This window comes from Hibiscus syriacus, unplaced genomic scaffold, assembly GCF_006381635.1.
Source record: "Hibiscus syriacus cultivar Baekdansim isolate YM2019G1 unplaced genomic scaffold, ASM638163v2 tig00112177_pilon, whole genome shotgun sequence".
NCBI classification, from domain to species: Eukaryota; Viridiplantae; Streptophyta; class Magnoliopsida; order Malvales; family Malvaceae; genus Hibiscus; species Hibiscus syriacus.
This window is the reverse complement of record NW_024063264.1, coordinates 11,092-37,520: the sequence shown is the minus strand read 5'-3', so window position 1 is coordinate 37,520 and position 26,429 is coordinate 11,092. Positions and strand designations below refer to the sequence as shown.

Sequence of the window (26,429 nt, the reverse complement as noted above, 5' to 3'; positions counted from 1 at the left end):
TAATTTTTTGGGATATTTAAGTGTAGATCCCTTATTTATGCGCATGTTTTTATTTAAGTCCCTAGTTTAATTTTCGATTTGTATGTTTGATTTTATGTTTATTTAAATTTAGTCATTATTTTAATATGTATATATATACTTTTTAAAATTTATAGTTTATCATGTCATGTTTTTATTTTTGTATTTAAGTCACATTTGTACATTATATGTTAATATGCATAGTTTATAATCTATAATTAAAAATATATGTATATAATTTTGTATTAGAATGTCACATTGTATGATATTTTTAATCATAATACTTGTTTAATTAATTTTGGCATGACATCCTTTATGCATAATTTGTATGATACCCTCATGTGCATAACTTGACTTATAAATGCATAATTGGACTAAGGGTAATACCCTTTTAATTTAAAATTGTTTTGAGTGGCTTATCTTAACTCATTAGAGAGTCGTTTTGACAATTTTAAATTAAAGGTGTATCCCGAAAGTGAAACAAAAAAATTTGATTTGTCACTTAAAATTTGGGAACGAAAGAAAAGGAAATGTTCGGTTATTTAAATTTTTTGAGAAAAGATTGTTAGAACTCATCTATAATCTGGTCTCGATATTTTTAAATATTCGAACATTCTTTATCTTTCTAATGGCTTGGTAATTTTAATTTAATCTATTTTGGTGCTTTTTGAATATTTTAAAATTCACATTTTTGTTGTTTTACGGGATCAAAAATTAAATTAAATTTGAATTTGTAAATTTCATTGCAAAGACATTAATTAATCGATTAAGTACCGATTTAGGGAGCTGTGGGGGTGCTAATCCTTCCCCACGCGTAACCGACTCCCAAACTCGAATTTTGGTAACACAGGCATAAATTTATCTTTTAAATTAAAATTATTATCATTTATTTAAAATGGCAAAACATTTTTGGGTGCCCAATCACACCCTAATCAAAGATTGGTGACGACTTCTCGAATAGTACTTTTTATTTTAAAAAGGAATCCTAAAATTTTCGAAACAAGAGGTTTTTAATGACAATACTTTTTAATTAAAAATCAATCAAAAGAGGCAAATTAAAAATGGTGTTGGTTTTCAAAATCTCACTTTTTAAGAAAAAATCGTTTCGACAGCTTGGCGACTCTGTTGGAAACTTTTTTTTAGAGAGTCAAGCCGATAGTCGATTAATTAATTGTCTTTGCAAATGAAAGTTATAAATTCGTTCTAATTTGGTTTTTTGACCCCTTGTTTGGTTTTAAATAAGTTTTGTTTGCATTTTGATTTGTAATTTGATTAACCAATAAATAGTTCTACTGATTTGTTTGCTAATGGTTTCAGCTTTATTGTGTGGATTTAGGAATTGATTTGAGTGCTTTCTAATTGTGTGTTTTTTGCTTTTCCTCACACACTACACAATTGCATTATAATGACATGAGCTAAAACCCCACTCCATCCTATTTAAGTAGAAGTCAGAGACTACTCCCTCGTGTGATTTTTACCTCTGCATGGGGTAGTGGATCACCCCTGGAGCTCACGCCTTATGGTCCTCGTGATGGTATTCACCTCCGTACGGACATAAGGAGGTGTGTTCCCTCGAAATTGAACTCAATCCCAAAACCCTGTGATAGGCCAGGATTGAGGGTTCGGTAGCCCAAGGGGGCACCGACAAGGACAATTCGAGAACCTATTACTTTAGAACTGAACCTAGCATATAGTGAACATAGAGCCTGAATTTAGGTTGAGCATAACCCGAACCTTAAGAATCCCGTGAGGAGGGTACACAAGGAAAAACTTTTTGAGTAATTTATTTTCGCTTTTAGAATAAATGCATATGAACTAGAGATCATGCGGTTAGGTTTATTTTTCAAGCAAGCATGCAAATTAGATATCATGCGGTTAGGGATTTATTGTTCAAACAAAGCATGGGGGTAGATATCATATTGGGTAGGATATGATAAAGCATGATTGGGTAGCCAGCATATGTGGGTAGGATTCTTAAACAAATTATTATCCCTGATTAATTGCTTTATGTTTACTAATTGATTTTTTTTGTCTTTGCTTTATTTTTTTTTTTTTTTTTGCATTGCACTATCCATTTCATGGTGTTGATTTGGGATTGATGTCCATATAGAAGGCTAGTAATATAGAACTAAAGGTTCAGAAAGAGGTTGAAGACAATGCAGATGTTCTGAGGTGGTCAGAACAGTCCCAACTGACCAACAGAGATAGTGTGATGCCCGAGTATGTGTCGGAGTTGTTTGGTTACACTACATCAACGTACGTCAGAATGATTTGAGTGAGCTAAAAGAGGTATGGGGAAGATGCAAAGTAGCCGATAAGGAGATATTTTATCAGTTGTATGGCGATATTCCTTATCTTCTAGATGTTCTAATTGACCGAAATCTGTTTAGAGCCCTGGCGCAGTTCTAGAATCCCACTTATAGCTGCTGTACATTTGGTAGAGTGGACCTGACACCAGCAATAAAGGAGTATCGAGCTTTGATCCGTTATCCGAGGTCTCAAATAGATAGAATATATACCAAGCTGCCAGTCACTCATTCATTCAAGAAGAAATTGTTATTGATGACCGGCATGAGCGAAGAATGGGTTGTTAAAAACATTAAGAAGAAATAAGACAGTGAGTGTATCTCTTGGATTTCTCTGAAAAAAGTAATTAATCGTCACCATGACAATAGGAAGAAGCATGGCCTGCTTGATTTAGGGATTTATGGGCTTGTTATTTTTCTGAAGGTACTGGGATATATAGATGTCTCAGTCGTCGACCTGTTCGAAAGATTAGACAAGCACGTGGATCATATTTCATCCATTCTAGCAAAGACGTTTCGTTCTTTGAGTTCTTGTAGGCGAGAAGGAGAATGACGCTTTATAGGGTGTGCGCTCCTCCTGCTAGTGTGAATTCTTAGTCATTTCAAACATGTTGAAAGGGCACCAGGACGAATGTTTCTGGATGGGTTTTCGCTTTTGAAGGATTTCCTTTCTAAAGAATGGTCTGGGGGTTTCACCAAAGAGAAATGGATGGTTATTTTCAAGGATATCAGGGATAGAGATATCTTATGGCGAGCTTCATGGAATGTTTTTCCGGATATACTTTATAGATGTGGAGAGTGAGATTGGGTTCCTTTTCCAAGTATCTGGGGTTCTATCGGGTATACACCTTTTCTAGTTTCTAAACAGTATGGGTCAAGGCAGTTCATTCCAACCATATGGGACTTAGTAGGGTCGGATTTTGCATTCAAAGATGAACAATATAAGAATAAATTCAAAGGGTTACTGAGGCCTGGAAACAAACTCGTAGTATAAATATGTTCACCTATGACCTCGAGTTATCTCAGGAGTACGAGCAATGGAGAAACAGTTGAGTAAATGACAATATCTCGGTGGTGAATCCTGAAAATATTTAACCTATGGAAGAACATTTGAGAATGGTGTCATCTCCATTAAACTAACTAAGTGCGATTTAGAGGCATAAAGGAAATAATGAAGAACGACTTTGCAATAGCTAGAAGATGAAGTATATAAAAAAGGGTTGGAGATTGATATTCAGAAGGGTAGAGCAGATCGAATTGAAAAAGTGGAGAAGCAACTTCAGCTAGACTTTGACGATCTTCAGTTATCTTATCAGCGAATGGTGAAAGCTCATACAGTCTCTAGTTTGAGTAAATCATCTATCGAATGGAGACAAGAAGTGACGAGCTTAAAGAGAGTAGCCGTAGAAAGTCAAAAAGAGCTCAAGCAAAGTATGCATCAAGTTAAAATTTTATCAAGAGAAAAGAGTTATGTAGAGAAACGATTACAAGAGAGTCAAGCCCAAAATGAGAAGTTGAAGGGGGAAGATTTCGAGTTTAGAGGTTGCATTACGATGATATCGAAGCAGGGAATGTAGCTCGAGCCATGGGGAGGTTGAAAGTCTGAATAAATAAGTGAGTCACTTGAGGCTATGGTTCAGGATTTTCAGAGGCGAGCAAATGAGCTTCAGATAGTTCCATACGAGGGGTTATTCAGTGGCGTTTTCGTTGGGAGCAAGCCCAGGCGAGAGTTAAGAAAAGAGAGGACCTTATTACTTGTTACCTAGGACATGCGCGGGGAATAGCTCAATATTTGGTCAATCTATCTCAAGAAGCTGCTGTTGTAAGTGAAGAACTGGATCCCCAGAAAACCAGAAGATTGTGGAGTTGCTAGCACATGTACATCAAATAGGAGAAATAGTGCATATTTATTTGTAATATGTTTCAACCTTGTAATTGAACGTCGTTTTTAAAAAGGGTTAGAAAGTCAGTTGCAAGGACCGATGAGTCTAATCTGCCCTATTGCTAAAAGAGATAGGTTTGGTTTGGGGTATCAGACAACTTTGAGGGAAAAGCTTAGGGGAATTAAAAAGAATCAGGAAATGAGAAAGGCCAGATTTGCTGGTGAAGACCTTTGTTAGGAACCTATGACCTTCCCGCCATTGAGCAACACTTTTATATCAGGAGGACATATATTTCAAGGGTATTTGAGGAATAATGAAGTGATGGTTGAGAATGCCTTCGGAGATTTAGGCATTAATGTTATAACAGATGATCAGATTGAGGAAATGAGAGCTACGGGCATTTACCCTGCATCGTCGGGCTTCGTGTTGAACAATTGGACTACGGAAGAACTTCCTGTAGTTTACAAGTCTTTTACATAGTAATGCAACTAGAACTTTCCTCTGTTGTTTATACCCTGGGGTAATAGGTGATTTTATGCAAAGGGTTAAGTTGTTTGTTTTTACTTGCTTTCAATAATAAATGTATTCCATTAGTTCAAAATGACAAACATTTCCCATTCATTTTTTCATTCTTTGTTGTATATATATGTATTATTTCTTTCTATTTATTTATATGGGAAAATGTCCTCCCATATGTATATATCTATATATATATTCTCTTTCATTATTCTTTCAGGAACTCAGATATCAATAATATGAATGCTAATGACCCTGCCACAAAGATTGATTTTGAGAAGCCTATATGTCAAGGGGAAATCAAAGATTGTGATGATGATGAGGGATGTGAACTACCTTCTGAATTGCTAAAAATGGTGGAAAATGAAGATAAACAAATTTTTCCTCACAAAGAGCCTATTGAGATTTTAAATTTGGGGACAGATGAGGATAAGAGAGAAGTAAAGATTGGTACCACCCTGTCTGTTAGAGGATGACAGGATTTGATAAAATTGCTTCAAGAATACAAGGATTTGTTTGATTGGTCATACAAAGATATGTCAGGTTTAGATACAGAATTAGTTGTCCATAAACTGCTGATAAAGCCTGAGTGTAAGCCGATACAACAAAAACTGAGAAGAATGAGACCCGAGATGTTGCTCAAAATTAAAGAAGTGAAGAAACAATTTAATGTTGGGTTTCTTATGGTGGCTAAATATATCATGAGTGGGCGGTGTATATCATCCCAGTACCAAAGAAGGATGAGAAAGTTCAAATGTGTGTCGACTACAGAGATATAAATAGAGCTAGTCTAAAGGATAATTTTCCTTTGCCACATATAGAAACTTTAGTGGATAATATTGCTGGAAATTCTTTGTTCTCATTTATGGATGGTTTCTCTGGCTACAATCAAATTAAGATGAACCCGAAAGATATGGAAAAAACGATGTTTATTACCATGTAGGGAACGTTTTATTATAAAGTAATGATGTTTGGATTGAAAAACGCAGGGGCAACATATCAATGGGCTATGGTGACATTATTTCATGACATGATGCATATAGAAATAGAAGTTTATGTCAATGATACGATTGTCAAATCCAAGACAGAGGAAGAACACATTGGGAATTTAAGAAAGCTCTTTAAAAGACTAAGAAGATGCCAACTAAAGCTCAACCCAAATAAATATACTTTTAGGGTGACATCTGGAAAACTTTTGGGATTCATAGTAAGATGAAAAGGAATTGAAATAGATCCAGGTAAAGTAAAAGCCATTCAGGATTTGCCACCCTCAAGAACACATAAGGAGGTTAGAGGATTTTTGGGGAGATTGAATTATATAGCTCGATTTATTTAATAGTTGACTGAAAAATGTGATCCCATATTTTGTCTTCTTCAAAAGAATAACTCAGGGGAATGGAGTGAGAATTGTCAAAAAGCTTTTGAAGCAGTGAAGAAATATCTGTCGAGTACTGTTAACTTCCTAAAAAGGCTACTTTTAAAGCCTTTTTCACTTAAGTTATTGTTTGTTTAAAAGCTCGTTATAGTCATTTTAGGATCATATAGTTGCATTTGTGGTGGTTGTGCTATTTTATTTCTTAATGGTGTTGTTTGAGGGAAAGGTGCAGTTTGTCTATGATGTGCAGGGAATAGCAAGAAAAAGGATTCTTTGGGAAGTAATGCCGCGGCATCACACGTTGCTAAAGCAGATTGAAATGCCTTGGCATTTTTGGCGCAGAAAAAAGACAAAAAGATATTTTTGCATAAGGACAGCTGGCACTGGACAGCTGTCTCTGCACGTGAAGGACTGCTGTAACCGCCTGCCAGAGCTGCCAATGGACCACTGCCACTTGGAGGATAAGGTTCATGTACAACATGTGATTCTAGGGGTATGAGGGGTATTTTGCACCCAACAACCTCATCATTACCCCTAGATATTTTTATTATATATGACACCTCATGAGAGAGAAGAAAAGAGAGGACGGTGAGCACACGCATAGAGCAGAAAAAATCACATTTTTATTTTCTCTTTTCCTTTCTTCTTCCTTAGGATATTCCTCCATTGATAAATCTCCAAGGAGTGGCAAGCTAGGCGCCGAAAGGAGCTAGCGAACCTAGCGAGCTAGGTGGTTCGTGGTGGCCGAGAGGAGACCTCCGGTGGCGCGTCGAAGGCTTCTTCTCACTTCCCTTTTTGCTGCTATTTTTATATTATTTTGTGGGTTGTTGGAACGAATATTTTCATGACTTTGTGTTTGGATATTTCGAACCCCACCATGAACTAACTTATTTGGTGGTGGTTGATTTAATGGTTGTTTAAACTTTATTTTTAATGGTATATTTAAGTTTATTTTGGTTCTTTATTTACTTTGCTTATGAATGCTTCACCATCTAGGCTTGTAAGAGGCATGGAAATGTCCATCTCTTAGATGAAGGTTAGGTATTCGGAAGAATCCTAAACTAAAAATACTTGTAAGTATTCGGAAGAAACGCAAGATAAGATCCTCATAAGCAATGGGTTATGGTATTTTCAATGGGCTTTGAACCGGCCTAGGAATATTATAACTTAATCCCTTAGATCTCGGAAGAAACTAGGATAGGATTTCAACGACTAAAAAGGGTGTCTTTATCAATAGGGTAGGCTGTCCAACATCGCTGAGTGAGAGCAGATGCCTTGGCATCCTATTCTGTTAGGTTCTTTTGAACACCTTAGGAAAGCCCTGTCGAGTAAGTAAAGACAAGATAGCTTAAATATACTTGAGAAATAAGTTTAGCAACCTTAGACCAATCCTTACCGTTCATTTCATTGGAAGCTTTGTCACGTGAGGATTATTTTCTTCTTATTTCATTTATCTTTTTTATTTACTGTTTTTACCATTTTTCATTGCCTTGACATTTCACCATACTCAATATTAAACATCCATCATTGCCACTACATTTCTATTTGCTACACCATCACACCATCAATCCGCATCCACCAGCATACACATATCCATTGCCGTGACATTTGTATATATCAAGACTAACTATACTTGGATAGAATATTACATTGCTTTGGTTAGACTTTTGTGATTTCACCCAATCCCTGTGGAGACGATACTCACTCATCATTATATTATTTGAGCGATTGTGTATACTTGCACATTATTTGCGTATATTTTATAATACTCACAACACGCAAACAAGTTTTTGCGCCGTTGCCGGGGATTGGCAGCCTGAAGTTATTTAGTTTTGCCAGAGCATTTTATTTTGTTTTGCATTTTTATTTTTTGTATAGTTTACTTGATATTTTTGTTTTATTTTTCAGGTTTATTTAGTGTATGCCTAGAAGAAATTCTGAAGAGCCTTTGGAACCGATAGAACCTGAGATTGAAAGACTCTTTAGAAGAAGAAGACGTGCTCAAGGAAATATGTATCAGATTGGAAACCATGACATTGGTCAAGATGACGGAAATCAGAATGCCGCGGCATTAAACAATGTTGAACCTGCTATCAGGCCTCGTGTTATTCGAGATCATTTAAATCCGATGCTGGATGATCTGAATCCTGGGATTGTGGCACCCGAAATTCAAGATGCACATTTCGAGCTGAAACCAATCATGTTTAACATGTTGAATTTCATTGGGCAGTTTGGGGGTATGCCAACTGAAGATGCCAGGCAGCACATTCGCAATTTTCTAGAAGTTTGTGATTCTTTCCGCCAAGAAGGAGTGCATGAGGATTTTCTGAAATTAAAGCTTTTTCCGTATTCATTGCGTGACCGAGCAAGGGCTTGGTTGAGTGGTGTACCAGCCGGTTCGATGGAATCATGGGCCGATCTTTGCAAGAGCTTCTTATTGAGGTACAACTCACCAAACATGAATACGCAGCTAAGGAATGAAATATCATCTTTTCACCAGGGCGACGATGAATCCATGTATGAGTGTTGGGATCGTTACAAGAGTTTGCTTCGAAAGTGTTCAAATCATGGTTTTCATGATTGGACTCAAGTAGTCATGTTCTATAATGGAGTCAATGCACCCACGAGGATGTTACTGGATGCCTCGGCAAATGGGAAATTGCTGGAAAAATCACCTACGGAGGCGTTTGCTATCTTGGACAGAATTGCTAACAATGATTATCAATTTCCTTCCTCAAGACTTGGGAGTGGGAGGAGAGCACCTGGAGCATTCGAGTTAGAAGCCAAAGATTCGGTGTCTGCTCAACTCTCCGCTATTACTAATATGTTGAAGAACTTACAATATTCCACTGATGTGAAGGAAGTGAAAACAACTAGTCTGGCATGTCTGTTATGCCAAGGCAATCATCACGAGAGCGAATGCCCAACCAACCACGAGTCCATCAACTTTGTTGGTAATTACAATTGAGGCAACAACAATCCTTACTCAAACACTTATAATGCTGGATGGCGTCAGCATCCTAATTTTTCATGGGGAAATCAAGGAGCCCACAATGCTAATCAACCTAATAGGCAGCAGAATCACAATGAGCCTCAAGGTTACCAAAATGCTATGCCATGGCATAATGCTAACAAAGGAGCTTCATCTTCAGCGAGCATAAGTTCCTTAGAAGCTACAATTCAAGAATTCATATCTACTACGAAGACAATGCTGCAAGACCATTCTACTTCAATTAAAAATCAAAGAGCTTTACTTCATAGTCAAGGCGCCTTACTTCAAAGCCATAGCTCGTCTCTGAGAGCTTTGGAAGGTCAAGTTGGTCAGATTGCTACGGTATTGCAAGAGCGTCAGCAAGGACGTTTGCCAAGTGATACTGAAGTCACTAAAGGGCCTGGAAAAGAACATTGCAATGTGTTAACTCTTAGGAGTGGAACACAAATCAATCGACAAGTCAAGGATAGTGGGCCACAACAAGATGATTCTAATCCCACTACTGAAGCTGAATTACAAGATGATAGAGTTTCTGAGAAGGACAAGGAGGAGGATTCTGCCAACGTACCAGATTCTGATGCCAAAGCAAAAGAAAATTCTATTCCTACAGCTAAGGAAGCTAGAACTCCCCCACCCTTCCCGCAAATATTGAAGAAGCACAATGATGAAGTTCAGTTCAAGAAGTTCGTAGACATTCTTGATTAGCTCCATATCAATATACCTCTCTTGGAAGCTGTTGAACAGATGCCGATGTATACCAAATTTCTGAAGGACATCTGTACCAAGAAGAGGAAAGTAGAGACTGTTGCCACGGAAACAGAATTTTGTTCTTCATTGAGTAAGTTACCGCCAAAGAGAAATGATCCGGGCAGCTTCATTATTCCTTGTTCAATTGGAGCTAATTTCGTTAGAAAGGCTTTATGTGATCTTGGTTCAAGTGTCAACTTAATGCTGAAATCGATATTCTTGAAGCTTGGCATAGGAGATGCAAGACCCACCTCAGTTATTTTACAACTTACCGACAAATCCCATGTTAAACCTGAAGGGAGAGTCGAGGATGTCATAGTAAGGGTGGACAAGTTTGTGTTTCCAGTCGACTTCTTAATTCTGGACTGCGAAGTTGATGCCAAGGCACCAATCATTCTGGGAAGACCTTTCCTAGCCACTGGACGTATCTTGATAGACTGTGAAAAAGGTGAACTCACCATGAGAGTGGCTGATCAGTGTGTGACTGTCAATGTTTTTAGAACGCTCAAATATATTGATGACACTGAAGAATGCCAAGGCATTTCTGAATTGAACTATGTGATTGAAGAAGAGACTGAACATCTTTGCCAGAACAACTTCATTCAGCTAGCAGAAAATGAATATTGGGTGGATGATGAAAGCTTAGTGGAGTCCGACGACTTTCCAATTTTGGAGGAGCAATCTAGCTTAGTACAAGTTAGATCAGGTATGAATTTTGAACCTCTGAATTTTGATGAATTCATTTCTCATAAGCCTTCATTATTGCATGCACCCAATCTAGAGCTTAAGACTTTGCCAGGGAATCTTAAATATGTTTACTTAGGTAGCGATGAGACTTTACCGGTAATTATTTCCGCTAACCTTACTGCTAACCAAGAGCAAAGTTTGTTAAGTGTTTTGATGCAGCATAAGAAAGCAATTGGTTGGACTATGGACGATTTGAAAGGCATTAGTCCCACGATCTGCATGCACAAGATTCTGCTAGAAGATTGCCACAGCAATTCAATTGAACCACAAAGAAGACTCAACCCTGTTATGAAGCAAGTGGTGATGAAAGAAATTCTGAAATTGCTTGATGCTGGAGTGATCTACCCTATCTCCAATAGCTCATGGGTGAGCCCTGTCCAATGTGTTCTGAAGAAAGGAGGCACGACGGTGGTTACGAATGAGGATGAGGATAATGCTATTACCCACTCGCACTGTGACCGGATGGAGGATATGTATGGACTATAGAAAACTCAACAAAGCTACGAAGAAGGACCACTTTCCTCTACCTTTCATCGACCAAATGTTGGATCGATTGGCCGGCAAAGCATTCTATTGCTTTTTGGATGGGTACTCGGGGTATAATCAAATTGCCATCGTACCAGAGGACCAGGAGAAGACTACATTTACTTGTCCCTATGACACTTTTGCCTTTAGGATGATGCCTTTTGGACTCTGTAATGCCCCGGCAACGTTTCAGCGCTGTATGCAAGCTATATTTTCAGATATGGTTGAGGATTTTCTGGAGATCTTCATGGACGATTTTTCTGTTTGTGGGGATGATTTTGAACGATGCCTCAGCAATTTAGAAAAAGTTCTCAAGAGATGCGAGGAGGTTGAGTTGGTCTTAAATTGGGAAAAATGTCACTTCATGGTGACTGAAGGCATTGTATTAGGCCACAAAATTTCACACAAGGGTATTGAGGTAGACAAGGCGAAAATTGAAGTGATTGAAAAGTTGCCACCACCAACTTCGATCAAGGGAATAAGAAGTTTTCTTGGACATGCTGGATTCTATAGAAGGTTTATCAAAGATTTCTCCAAGATTTCTAAACCCTTGTGCACATTGCTTCAACAAAACCAACCCTTTGTGTTTGACGAATTATGCCTCGGTGCGTTTACTGAGCTAAAGCGACAACTGATCTCGGCACCCATTGTAGTCCCTCCCGACTGGACATCACCATTTGAGCTGATGTGTGATGCAAGCGATTATGTTGTAGGTGTTGTTTTGGGGTAACGCCAAGGTAAAATCTTTCATGTTATTTATTACTCTAGCCGCACTTTAAATGAAGCACAATTGAACTACACCACCACTGAGAAAGAATTACTTGCCATAGTATTTGCTTTTGATAAATTTAGACCTTACCTAATAGGCACTAAAGTTATTGTTCACACTGATCATTCGGCTATAAAATACTTAGTGAACAAAAAGGATGCCAAGCCTAGACTTATTAGGTGGATCTTACTTTTGCAAGAATTTGACTTAGAGGTGGTAGATAGAAAAGGAACTGAAAATCAAGTTGCTGATCACTTATCTAGGCTAGAGAACAATTCTGAATGTCATGACACTGTAGATATCCAAGAGGAATTTCCTGATGAGAAAATTTTATATGCCGCAGCAATCCCGTGGTACGCTGACCTTGTTAATTTTCTTGTTAGTGGAATTGTGCCTTTTGATTTGAATAGTCAGGCTAAAAAGAAGTTCAAGCACGATGCAAGGAACTATTTTTGGGATGAGCCATATCTGTTCAAACATTGTGCCGATCAGCTCATTAGACGATGTGTACCTGAAGAGGAGCAAAGTGATATTTTGTACCATTGTCATTCGGCCCCAAGTGGAGGCCATTTTGGTGGAGCAAGGACTGCTGCTAAGGTCCTGCAATCAGGTTTTTACTGGCCAACTTTGTTTAGAGATGCCCAAGCATTTTACAAAGGATGTGATCGATGCCAACGGACTGGAAACATCTCCAGAAGACATGAGATGCCGCTGCAAAATATTTTGGAGATAGAGCTGTTTGATGTGTGGGGCATCGACTTCATGGGACCATTCCCATCTTCTGAAGGAAAGGTTATATATATTGCTTGCTGTGGATTATGTGTCAAAGTGGGTGGAAGCAATAGCAACATCAAGGAATGACTCCAAGACCGTACTCAAGTTTTTGCACAAGTATATTTTCACTCGGTTTGGAGTACCTCGTGCTATCATCAGTGATGAAGGAACCCATTTTGATAACAAGTTGATTGCCAAGGCATTGCTGAGATATGGAGTTCGACACAAGATTGCCACGGCATATCATCCGCAGACAAATGGCCAAGCTGAGATATCTAATCGAGAGATCAAGCAGATTTTAGAGAAAGTGGTGAACCCAAAGCGAAAGGATTGGTCGCCAAAGTTGGATGAAGCACTTTGGGCGTACAGAACATTATTCAAAACTCCTTTGGGATGTCACCCTTCAAGCTAGTATATGGGAAAGCTTGTCATCTCCCGGTTGAGCTTGAACATAAAGCTTATTGGGCTATCAAGCGATTGAATTTCGATGCTCAACTAGCTGGGGAGTAGAGATTATTAGAACTTAATGAAATGGAAGAGTTTAGAGCACAAGCATATGAGAATGCTCGGATATACAAGGAGAAAACCAAGAAGTGGCATGACCAAAAACTGATGCCACGGCATTTTCATGTGGGGCACCAAGTCTTGCTTTACAACTCCAGACTTAAACTCTTTCTTGGGAAGCTAAAATCTCGATGGTCAGGGCCATTTGAGGTGCATTATGTCTATCCCCATGGAGCTGTTGACATCAAGAGAATAGACAATGGGAAGATCTTCAAGGTCAATGGCCAGCGTCTGAAAGCCTACAATGGAATTCCACCATCGCACAACAAGGACGTGTTACGGCTGCACGATACTGAAGCGTACTCAGAGGAGAACCAAAATTCGATGCCTCGGCATTGAATTTGTGTCTGTGCATAAATAAAATTTAACATTCAAGTTTTTTTTCTTTAGTCTTATTTTATTTTATTTTGTAATTAATTTTTGATCTGATTTGTAGGGACCACATTGCTGCAAACCGTACAAGGAGCGGTTACCAAAGGGAGGAAAGGACAAAGCATTAATTGGAGAGGTATTCTTTTGATTTGTTTCTTTTTTAATTTAATTTCTGACATTTCTTTTTCTCTTTCCACAGACTTGTCCTATCACCATCATTACCTTTTGGCAGTTCTTTTTTTCCTTCCCTATACATGCACAACCCCCACCCACTAATTACTCTCTTAACCGTCCTATCACCCCTTTTCCCTCCCAAATTTTTAACTTTTTCTTTTATCTTTCATTATTAATTTTTCTCTTTCATTTTAACTTTTACCTTTTCTCTTTCTTTCATTCATCTTCTTTCTTTGATATTTCTCCATAGCCGAAATACATCCAAGTTTTTAAAGCTTTCAAAAGCTTCTTCCTTTTTCATTTTTTCTTACATCAAAAACACTGAAAATGGTGCGCTCAAGACCGGCTCCAACCGACACGACCGCTTGGCAACAGTTTGAGAACGATGAGGCCAAGGCTCGGTTCCAAAACTTCAAGAACCGAAAACTCTTTTTTGAGTTGGGATTTATTTTTACCGAGGAAACCGATGGTGGTTTTGGACCCGATGTTATGGACATCGTGACGCCGCTCAAGTGGCAGAAGTTTGCCCGTCATCCTGGTTCGGTGAACGCCTCATTAGTTAAGGAGTTCTATGCGAACATTTCCAAGCCCAATCAACACTCCATCTTCGTTAGAGGTAAGCAAATCCGTTTTACATCCACTGCTATTAATCGTTATTTTCATTTACAGGAGGTAGTAGACGGCCATGCCATGTTCGAAGAGGAAGCCGATAGCAACACATATGATGGGGTCTTGGAGGACCTTTGTTTCGAAAACACTGAGTGGAATGGTCGCCAGACGAGCCGATACTCGGTCAACCGGGAACGTCTTCAGCCGCGTGCCAAATTATGGAATCACTTCCTCAAGCATAAACTCATGCCCACCTCCCACAACACTACGGTGCTACAGAATCGAATGCCGAGGCAAGGTTACTTGCTCTCGAGGAAGCTGTGACGCAGACTCAAGCTCAACTGCATGCTTTACACGGTGACATCCGTAACTTCTTTGGATACGTGAAGCATAGAGATGTTGTGGTGGAATCGTTGTTTCAAGAAATTATTCCCCACGGTCAACGGAATTTCCCCTGGTTTCCCAGACGAAATTCTGCCGGCATTCAATGTCGAGGCATCTCCAGAGCCTGAGCACGATGCACCCGATCCTCCTGCTGCTGACCCTACTCCTGATACATACCGGTCCGAGACTCCTGAATATCCGCCCACTGTCCCTGTCGAAGAAACACCCAGCCCCGTCCCAGCACCCAATCCTTCTTATGCACAACGTAGTGGTCACCGCACCAAGACCACGGCTGGACGCATTGCGCACTATTACTCCACTTCTTCCGAGTCCAGCCAAGCACCTATCCGAAAGTGCACCCGACGAGGAGCTGCTAGCACCTCCAAACCACCACCACGTAAACATTGAGGTACCTCTCTTGCATCCATTTTTCATTTAGTTGCATTTCATTGCATAACATATAGTTTATAGTTAGTTTAGTTCTCTTTAAAGCATTGAGGACAATGCTTCTCTTAAGTTTGAGGGAGGTATTGTTCTTGGTAGGTCATATGCATGATAGCATTAGCATAGTATTATGCCATGGCATCAGTAAATGGTAGGACAGTTAGATGAAATGTTTTGAGGATACCCGATGATGATAATTTTGTTAGGCTAGAATCTGAATGTAAATGACTGTTGAGAATGATAGAACTCACTCTAGGGCTTGATGCTTTGTGAAAAATATTTACACGATTTGTATGTTTTCTATACTTAGAAAATTTAGGAAATTTTTATGAAGGAACTTTAGTTAGTCTTAGCATTGAAATATAGTATGGTGTTTAAAAGAAAAATCAAAAACAAACTCCCTTAGAAATGAAGCTGTGAATAATTGCTTAAGCATAGCTGTAGAGGGACACTCCTCTTTGCCGTGGCATTTCCTGGAACTTTCTTTAATAAATGGAAGCCTTGTGCATATGAGTGAATGAAAGAAGTCACGGGATGACTCTACTTAACTAGCTCGGGGATGGAAGGTATGTTCCCTTTCATCTAGAGTGTGGGAGAGTAGGTATGATGAGCTGACTCCCTTCGTAACAACATTTAAAAAAAAGAGTAAAAATGTGCTTAATGATAAGTAAATGCCTTGACAAAAACTAGGGGACTTGATTAGAAATTGTCTAAATTCGCTAAGCATAGATTGGATACAATCACGCACACACACTACCACAAAGGATTTTGACCTAGGGAAAAGTACTTGAATTCTTGATAAGTCTAGCATGTTGAAGCCTATCGTTCTGAGGGTTGAAATTCAATTTTGTCCTACTGTCTAACTATCGAACTTTGCCATGACATTATGCTTATGTAACTGCTATCCATATTGAGGACAAGCAATAGCTTAAGTTTAGGGGTGTGTTAACTTCCTAAAAAGGCTACTTTTAAAGCCTTTTTCACTTAAGTTATTGTTTGTTTAAAAGCTCGTTTTAGTCATTTTAGGATCATGTAGTTGCATAAAGTTGCATTTGTGGTGGTTGTGCTATTTTATTTCTTAATGGTGCTGTTTGAGGGAAAGGTGCAGTTTGTCTATGATGTGCAGGGAATAGTAAGAAAAAGGATTCTTTGAGAAGTAATGTCGCGGCATCACACGTTGCTAAAGCAGATTGAAATGCCTTGGCATTTATGGCGCAGAAAAAGAAAAAAAGATATTTATGCATAAGGACAGCTGGCACTGGACAGCTGTCTCTGCACGTGAAGGACTGCTGTAACCGCCTGCCAGAGCTGCCAATGGACCACTGCCACTTGGAGGATAAGGTTCATGCACAACATGTAATTCTAGGGGTATGAGGGGTATTTTGCACCCAACAACCTCATCATTACCCCTAGATATTTTTATTATATATGACACCTCATGAGAGAGAAGAAAAGAGAGGACGGTGAGCACACGCATAGAGCAGAAAAAATCACATTTTTATTTTCTCTTTTCCTTTCTTCTTCCTAGGGATATTCCTCCATTGATAAAGCTCCAAGGAGTGGCAAGCCAGGCGCCGAAAGGAGCTAGCGAACCTAGCGAGCTAGGTGGTTCGTGGTGGCCGAGAGGAGACCTCCGGTGGCGCGTCGAAGGCTTCTTCTCACTTCCCTTTTTGCTGCTATTTTTATATTATTTTGTGGGTTGTTGGAACGAATATTTTCATGACTTTGTGTTTGGATATTTCGAACCCCACCATGAACTAACTTATTTGGTGGTGGTTGATTTAATGGTTGTTTAAACTTTATTTTTAATGGTATATTTAAGTTTATTTTGGTTCTTTATTTGCTTTGCTTATGAATGCTTCACCATCTAGGCTTGTAAGAGGCATGGAAATGTCCATCTCTTAGATGAAGGTTAGGTATTCGGAAGAATCCTAAACTAAAAATACTTGTAAGTATTCGGAAGAAACGCAAGATAAGATCCTCATAAGCAATGGGTTATGGTATTTTCAATGGGCTTTGAACCGGCCTAGGAATATTATAACTTAATCCCTTAGATCTCGTAAGAAACTAGGATAGGATTTCAACGACTAAAAAGGGTGTCTTTATCAATAGGGTAGGCTGTCCAACATCGCTGAGTGAGAGCAGATGCCTTGGCATCCTATTCTGTTAGGTTCTTTTGAACACCTTAGGAAAGCCCTGTCGAGTAAGTAAAGACAAGATAGCTTAAATATACTTGAGAAATAAGTTTAGCAACCTTACACCAATCCTTACCATTCATTTCATTGGAAGCTTGTCACGTGAGGATTATTTTCTTCTTATTTTATTTATCTTTTTATTTACTGTTTTTACCATTTTTCATTGCCTTGACATTTCACCATACTCAATATTAAACATCCATCATTGCCACTGCATTTCCATTTGCTACACCATCACACCATCAATCCGCATCCACCAGCATACACATATCCATTGCCGTGACATTTGTATATATCAAGATTAACTATACTTAGATAGAATATTACATTGCTTTGGTTAGACTTTTGTGATTTCACCCAATCCCTGTGGAGACGATACTCACTCATCATTATATTACTTGAGCGATTGTGTATACTTGCACATTATTTGCGTATATTTTATAGTACTCACAATACGTGAACAAGTACTTCAATCTTAGCCCCACCTATTTCAGGCAAGCCCATAATTCATTATTTTTCAGTTTATGAAAATTCAATGGAGTGTGTACTGGGGCAATGTGACCAAAATGAGAAGAAGGTGAGGGATATCTATTATCTCAGTAAGAAGTTCACTGAATGTGAGACAATGTACTCACCAATTTAAAAATTGTGTAACATTTAGTATGGACGACCCGAAGGCTTAGGCAATATATGTTGTATCATACTACTTGGCTTATATCCAAGCTTGATCCATAAATCCTATTGTCCGAATTTGATATCCAATATGTAAACCAGATAGCAGTTAAAGGAATTGTTAAAGCGAAATTCATTGTGAGTAGGGCTTCGGAAGAATATGAGCCGTTGAGCTTTGATTTCCCAAATGAGGATTTAATGGATATTTCGGTGGAAGAAGAAGTTACATCCACTAGTAAATATTGGAAGTTGAATTTCGATGGTGCTTCAAATGCCATGGGACATGGAATTGGGGAAATTTTGGTCTCACCAGACAGAGAGCATTATCCTTTTACCATACGGCTTAATTTTGATTGCATAAACAATATGGTCGAGTATGAAGCTTGTGTTATGGGGTCTTATAGATGTTGTTGAAATCAAAGTAAAAATGCTTAAGGTGTATGGGGATTCAACTTTGGTAATCTACCAACTCATAGGAGAATGTGAGACAAAAGATCCCAAGCTTGTAGAATACCGTAAGTTGGTTATGGAACTTGCTGAAGAATTTGAAGAAGTAACTTTTAATTACCTCCCCAGAGAAGAGAATCAAATGGAAGATGCCTTGGCCACACTGGTAGCAGCATTTAAGATGAATGAGCATTCAAATATGACGCCCATTGAAATGAAGACTTATGAGTATCCATCCCATTGTTTTAATATTGAAGAAGAAGAAGATGGAAACCCCTAGTATTATGCTATCTTGCAATATATAAGATATCAGAGTTATCCAGAACTGGCCACTAAGAATGATAAGAGAACCATTAGAAGAATTTCATCAGGGTATATGCTTGATGGTGAGACTCTGTACAAGAAAAGCCTGGATCAAGTCTTGTTAAGGTGTGTGGACATGAAAGAAGCCAAAATAATTCTCGAAGAAGTGCATGAAGGAATATGTGGTACACATGCCAATGGACATGTAATGGCTAGACAGATTATAAGATTTGGGTATTATTAGTCAACTATGGAAACTGACTGCATTAATTATGCCCGAAAATGTCACAAATGTCAGATTTTATGGAGATAAGATACATACTCATCATCCGTTGCATGTAATGACAACTCCATGGTCATTCTCAATGTGGGGCATGGATGTTATTGGACAAATTTTACCTAAAGCTTCAAATGGTCATCGCTTCATTCTAGTAGCCATAGATTACTTTACCAAATGGGTAGAAGCAGCTTCATATGCAAATGTTACCCAGTCGATAGTTTGTAAGTTCTTAAAGAATGAGATCATTTGTAGATATGTTTACCAGAGAGGATTATCTCTGATAATGCGTTGAATTTAAACAATAAGATGATGGACTCGGTTTGTAAGCAGTTCAAAATAAAACATCATAATTCCACCACTTATCGCCCAAAGATGAATGGGGCAGTAGAGGCAACTAATAAGAACATCAAAATGCTCATAGAGAAGATGACCGAGACTTATAAGGATTGGCATGAGAAGTTGTCATTTGCTCTTTTGCTTATCGAACTTCATTACGGACGTCGACTGGGCAACTCCGTTTTCTCTGGTATATGGGATGGAAGTTGTCCTACCTATTGAGGTGGAAATTCTCTCACTTCGAATTTTGTCAGATGTGAAGCTAAATGAGGCAGAATAGGTACATGCTAGGTATGATCAATTGAATCTGATTGAGGAAAATAGATTGAAAGCTATTTGTCATGGTCAGATGTACCAAAAACGTATGATACGAGCACATGATAAGAAAGTTCGCCTTCGAGAATTCCATGAAGGAGATTTGGTGCTTAGAAGGATTTTGCCTATTCTGAAAGATTTCTGAGGAAAATGGATGCCCAATTGGGAAGGACCATATGTTGTCAAGAAAAATGATATTTTGCTTGAATTGCACAAAATGGACGGATCATAATTACCCTATCCAGTGAATTCTGACGCAGTTAAAAGATATTTTGCTTGAAGAAGAAAAATTAAAAAATGAAAAAGAAAAAATGAGAAAGAGCAAAAAAGAAAAAAATGAAAAAATGAAAAAATGAAAAAATGAAAAAAATGAAAAAATGGAAGAAGAAATGAAAAAATGAAAAAGAAAAGAAAAAAGAACATAAAATAAAAGGGGGTTCAAGATGAAAATCCGAAAAGGGTGTCTTGAAACCAAATGAGGCCTCAAGTTGAAAACCCACAAAAGGCGACTTGAGTTTTGTTTAAATTCAGAATTCGTGCATGGTGGAGGTTCTGAATTGATTTTGGATGTGGAAAGAGCTTCTGATATGGGTAGTAACAATAGCAATTAGTGATCAGGGTTGAGACCAAAGATTAATGAGTCTCGATGGACATAACCATAAGAGAAATTGAATGCACATGAGATTCAATACTAGTTTAGGGCATCTAATAATGGGAGATTTGGGAGTTCAGAAAGAGTTTTACACTCTTAAGCATCATTACAATTTTGGACATCCTTTTGACAGAAGCTACACTCGAGTCATTTTAACGGTATGCCAGTTCAAAAGCATTTGCATTATTGATATTTGAAGACGCTTACTCTCTTGTTCTTTTACTTTTTCCATTTAAAAGTTTGCCATGAAGTTACCTAAAAATTCTCTGCATTTATATAAATAAAGAGATATATTTTCTTGTTAATTTCCCTTTTGCAAGCATCTTATTTTGAAAAGTTAAAACATATAGCTTAACTTGAAGTACATGAGATCATTTTGTATTATTGTACAAAAGGTTTTGGAAAATGCAGGTATTCTAAAGCTGACAATGGTTTAAACATGTAAGCTTGTATGGTTACGGGAAGCTAAAACCTTGGAATTCATAGAAAATATCAACCATTAAAAGATTACCCAAAAAGATTGTCATTAATTAAGAAGTTGGACATGGGTACTGGCAGGTTTTAAGAAAAAAATGAGTCAAGGTCCTGTTAAACCGAAAGATATGGTATTGAGATTGTTAACTAGGGTGGAATGCTCAAATGTTCTGTGCTTAATATGAAACCAAGTTCTATTGAGGTCAAAAGGAGATGGTGTTCCTTCAAAGAATAAAACACTTTGAATTGCATAATTGTATACATTTTAGGCATGAATAGGATCATGGCATTCATAATTGCACGATGACTTAAATATCTACAGGTTTCCCAGGGATAGTTAAAGATTGAATATATTGAAACATCAAGATGAGGATAACTAGTTTTGAAATCTTGAAAAGAATGATGTTTAGACGACAATTGAGACAAAGTAGATTTACATATCCAGTCGCTTCTAGACAAGTTTTCACGATGGAGATGGATTTTCATAAATTTTCTCAAATTCTAAATTTTTTAGTATAATATTTTCAAGCATACATTAATGATTGATAATGTTTGATTTTCAGGTTCGCCCTTCGAAGAAAATCAAACTTAAGCCTTAACGGAAGAGTAGTGAAGCAAATCAAGATTGTTCGAGTTCTATACTCGCTGAAAGAATAGGGAGCGGACCCGTTTTCAGAAGATTGTTCGAGTTGTATACTCCCTGAAAAAATAGGGAAAGAACTCGTTTTCAGAAGATTGTTCGTGTTCTATACTCCCTAAAAGAATAGGTAGCGGACTCATTTGCTGAATATTGTTTGAGTCTTATACTCCCTGAAAGAATAGGGAGCGGACCCGTTTGCTGAAGATTGTTCGAGTCTTATACTCTCTGAAAGAATAGGGAGTGGAAACGTTTGCTGAAAATTGTTCATTTCTTATACTCCCTGAACGAATAGGGAGAAGAAACGTTTGTTGAAGATTATTAGAGTCTTATACTCCCTGAAAGAATAGGGAGCAGACTCGCCATTCGAATATTTTTCAAGTCTCGCTTATCCTGAAGTAATAAAGAAGCGGATTAATCTTTTGAAGTTCTCATGGCCAGACAAACTTGATCATCTATTGATCTTTTCTCTATTCTTGTTGCATGACAATGAGCAAAGAGGGGCAGCTGTAAATGCTCGTTTTGTCTGGGCTTATAGAAAATCACTTATAACCCAACCCGTACCCAAACCAGCTGGAGGCCCAATTATCTAGCATGGAAGCCTCCAGTCTATGTGAAGCCCTGGAAAATAAAAGCGGTTAAAAGGAGCTAACAAGCGTGAGAAAGGAGGTTAACAAAAAATAGGAGCCATTATCATCGGGGGATAATGAGAACGATATGGGAGGCAATCAAAAAACGATAAATGTGTCAGTTTTAATAGAATTAACCACTAGAGATTATCGGGGAGAAATCACACACAAGAGAAAAAAAACGAAAAATGAACCAGACACCATTTTTGAAAATAAAGCACAAAAAATTATTTTCACATTGTTTCTTTTTTTACACAACAGAACAACAAGAAAAACATAAACAGTGTAAACAACATTCCCATATTCAAAGATTAAGCCGTGTAACAGGGGTTTTCCCTATCTTTTTTGAAAGTAATACAAGCAATCCATAAACATGTTATTTTCCTTTTTTTTCGAAATATTCAGTAATGTTATGTGTGGTTTGTTATTTTTCTTTTGAAACATAGAAAATAAAAATGAGAGTGTTGAGTTAATCGATCGATGGAATCGGCCAAGAGGGGGGTGAATTGGCAATTAAAAATTTGGTGGAAGCTTTTGAAGAAAATTGAAAGAAATTACACAGCGATTTAGAGTGGTTCAACTTTCTCAACCAAAGTCTACATCCACTACCTTAGCTATCCACACTAAGGATTTTCTAATAAATTCACTAATTTGTTCTTTCTTTTGAGGACAAAGAGTAACCTTACAATTCCCTCAATAATTATACCCCAATTCTTGAGCACACTCTTTTTCAAAGAGAAATACACAAATTTGCAAACTTATAAGGAAATCCTCACAAGGTAAGATGTTTTCACAATTTTAGAACAAGAAAAGAACACTAAATAATAATTACAAATGAGCACAAATGGTGTTCTTGAAAGCAAAATGAATATTGAAAGGAAAATTGGCTTGAATTGCACAAACTTGGTGTTTGATGCTTTCTCTCTTGTTTCTCTATGATTTTTCTTGATTGTTGTTGATCAATGGCTTCTAAACTTGATTAAATACACCTTCAAATGATTCTGAATGTTGGGGATGGTTAGTGGAGTCAATAGAGCCGTTTAAGTGTGAAAACAATTAAGTAAAGCAGTTGGGAGCGTCAGTGCATCGATGCATACCCATGGTGCATCAATGCATCAAGTGTAAAATTCAAATATTTTAACCGTTGGACCCTTAGTGCATCGGTGCACTAAGAGTGCAATGCATCCGATGTTTCAAAATAGCCAGAGTGCATCGATGCATGGTTTGTGCATCGATGCATGGTTTGTGCATCGATGCATGGTTTGTGCATCGATGCATCAAATACACTGAGTGCATCGATGCATGGTATGTGCATCGATGCATAAAATGCATTCGATTTTCAATTTAATCCATAGTGCATCGATGCATGGATTGGTGCATCGGTGCATCACTTTGAAAAAATGATTTTAGGCTTGATTTTGGTTCAAAATACTTTGTGAAAATTGTTTCAAAAATATATTAAGTATAAAACACAATTTTACACATTTAGTAAGGTTTGAATTTGATCTTGAAATACTTGGAGTAATATTTTGATATTCGAATAATTAAACAGAATATACTAAGAAAATCGTTTGTAAAATCTTAAAATTCGTTTAACTTAATTTGTTATATCGAAACATCAAAAATGTTTTCAACAAAGAGATAAATTTACCTAATTCATTTGTCGTCGGAATCGGGGCTTGCATGGGTATGAGAGGCTCGGTTCTAAGTTTAAATCTAAGTAAAGAGGGAAGAGTGGTGTAAGGTCTCGGTTAAAGTCTCCTCTAGTTTGTTTTAGGGTGTAGATGCTGAGAAGAAAGTTCTCTAGGTTTGGTGGGCGTTGAATGGTGCCTAGGTTTGTAGGGGTTGAAAGGTCGAGAGTCTAAGGAGGTGTTAGAGTTTCAAAGGTAGGTTTTTCGTGCTTTTATTGTTATATCTATGTTTTGAGTAAAAAAAGGGTTTTTTAAGCAAAAAATATAATCAGAAAATGGGATATGGTTAGATTGTTTACATTTTGGTCCAGTTTCCTCGTCGGAGATTAGGTTGATGGGTATATAGCGTTGATTCACAGTGGTGACAGGCTCTTAAAAGACTTTCGGTCGAGAGAAAAAAAGGATTGAGTAAGAGGGGAGTTTTGGTCCGGTTGGGGTTTGGTTTTGGTATTTCCGGTGATGGTTTATGGTAGTTCGGGTAATAGTGGCCATCATGAAACGGTGACCTGCCGATGGCGCGAGTGAAGCCCTTAGGGCTCTTGATCGGGGAAGAATGGGGTGAGTGGAGAGAAACGTGAGAGGCGGCCGAGTGTGTTAGTTGGGTTTAGTTTAGGTCTAGTATAGTTTAGGTTTTATATTAAAGAATTTGAGTAAATTAATTTTTAGCCACTGATACTTTAGGGTAAATTTGTTATTTGGCCCTTCTAGGTTCAGCTTTTTTGCACTTTAGTCACCTTCAGGACTACTTTTAAATTTAACCTTTTTGTGTTTGTCCTGATTTCGCTATTTTCCCAATTTTAATTTTAGTTGTAATTTTGTTGGGTTATTTAGGTGTAGATCCCTTATTTATGCGCATGTTTTTTATTTAAGTCCCTGGTTTAATTTTTGATTTGTATGTTTGATTTTGTTTATTTAAATTTAGTCATTATTTTAATATGTATATATATACTTTTGAAAAATTATAGTTTAGCATGTTATGCTTTTATTTTTTTATTTAAGTCACATTTGTATATTATATGTTAATATGCATAGTTTATAATCTATAATTAAAAAATATATGTATATAATTTTTGTATTAGAATGTCACATTGTATGATATTTTTTATTATAATACTTGTTTAATTAATTTTGGCATGATATCCTTTTTGCATAATTTGTATGATACCCTCATGTGCATAACTTGACTTATAAATACATAATCGGACTAAGGGTAATACCCTTTTAATTAAAAATTATTTTGAGTGGCTTGTCTTAACTCATTAGAGAGCCGTTTTGACGATTTTAAATTAAAAGTGTATCCCGAAAGTGAAACAAAAAAATTGATTTGTCACTTAAAATTTGGGAACGAATGAAAAGGAAATGTTCAGTTATTTAAATTTTTTGAGAAAATATTGTTAGAACTCATCTAAGATCTGGTCTCGATATTTTTAAATAATCGAACATTCTTTATCTTTCTAATGGCTTGGTAATTTTAATTTAATCTATTTTGATGCTTTTGAATATTTTAAAATTCACATTTTTGTTGTTTTACGGGATCAAAAATTAAATTAAATTCGAATTTGTAAATTTCATTGTAAAGACATTAATAAACGATTTAGGGCGCTGTGGGTGCTAATCCTTCCTCACGCGTAACCAACTTCCGAACTCGAATTTTGGTAACACATACCTAAATTTGTCGTTTTAATTAAAAATTATTTTTTATTTAAAATGACAAAATGTTTTTGGGTGCCCAACACACCCTAATCAAAGATTGGTGGCGACTCATCGAATCACACTTTTTATTTTAAAAAGGAATCCCAAATTTTTCGAAACAAGAGGTTTTTAATCACATTACTTTTTAATTAAAAACCAATCAAAAGAAGCAAATTAAAAATGATGTTGGTTTTCAAAATCTTACTTTTTAAGAAAAAATCGTTTCGACATAAAGAATTACTTTATTGCGGTGTTGGTTGAAAAAAAAACTATTATAGATGAACCACATTGTGACGTTTGTATAAAAACGCCACTAAAGTACTACTCTGTTGTGATGATTGTTGAAAAAACGCCACTATAGATTAACCCTATTGCGACGTTTGTATAAAAATGCTGCTAAAGTACTACCTGTTGCAGCGTTTGTTGAAAAAATGCCACTATAGATGACCCTATTGCGGTGTTTGTATAAAAACACCGCTAAAGTACTTCTCTATTGCGGCGTTTGTTGAAAAAACACTGTTAAAATTATCATTTTGTGACGTTTAAAATATAAATACCGTTATATGTTTAAAGTTTAGTGGCACTTACTCTTAAAACGCCGCTAAAAATTCCGCTAAAACATTTTTGTTGTAGTGTGGCTATGGAGGCTTGCCAAGGCTCATGTTTTGGCTCATGACTCTTACCATCATCAGCTTTGAAAAGCGACAAGAAAGGCTCATGGCTCATGTTTTGGCTCAGTTTTGTCCACGTAAGGGACAAGAAAAATTATTTCTTCAATTAATATGTTTTCTACTGTACCCATTGAAAAGCGATTGGACCAACCGATGACTTTTGAAATACGTCTGAATCATCCAACGAGTTTTGAAAAACACGTGAATTGTAGGTCATCTTCCCCATATTATATGTA

The 26,429-nt window shown here is 37.3% G+C and overlaps 1 pseudogene; it reads left to right on the top strand.

Moving 5' to 3' along the window:
- The window catches only part of LOC120175280, a 31,866-nt pseudogene extending 5,646 nt beyond the window's left edge, over positions 1-26,220 (top strand).
- Positions 26,221-26,429: the final 209 nt, after the last annotated feature.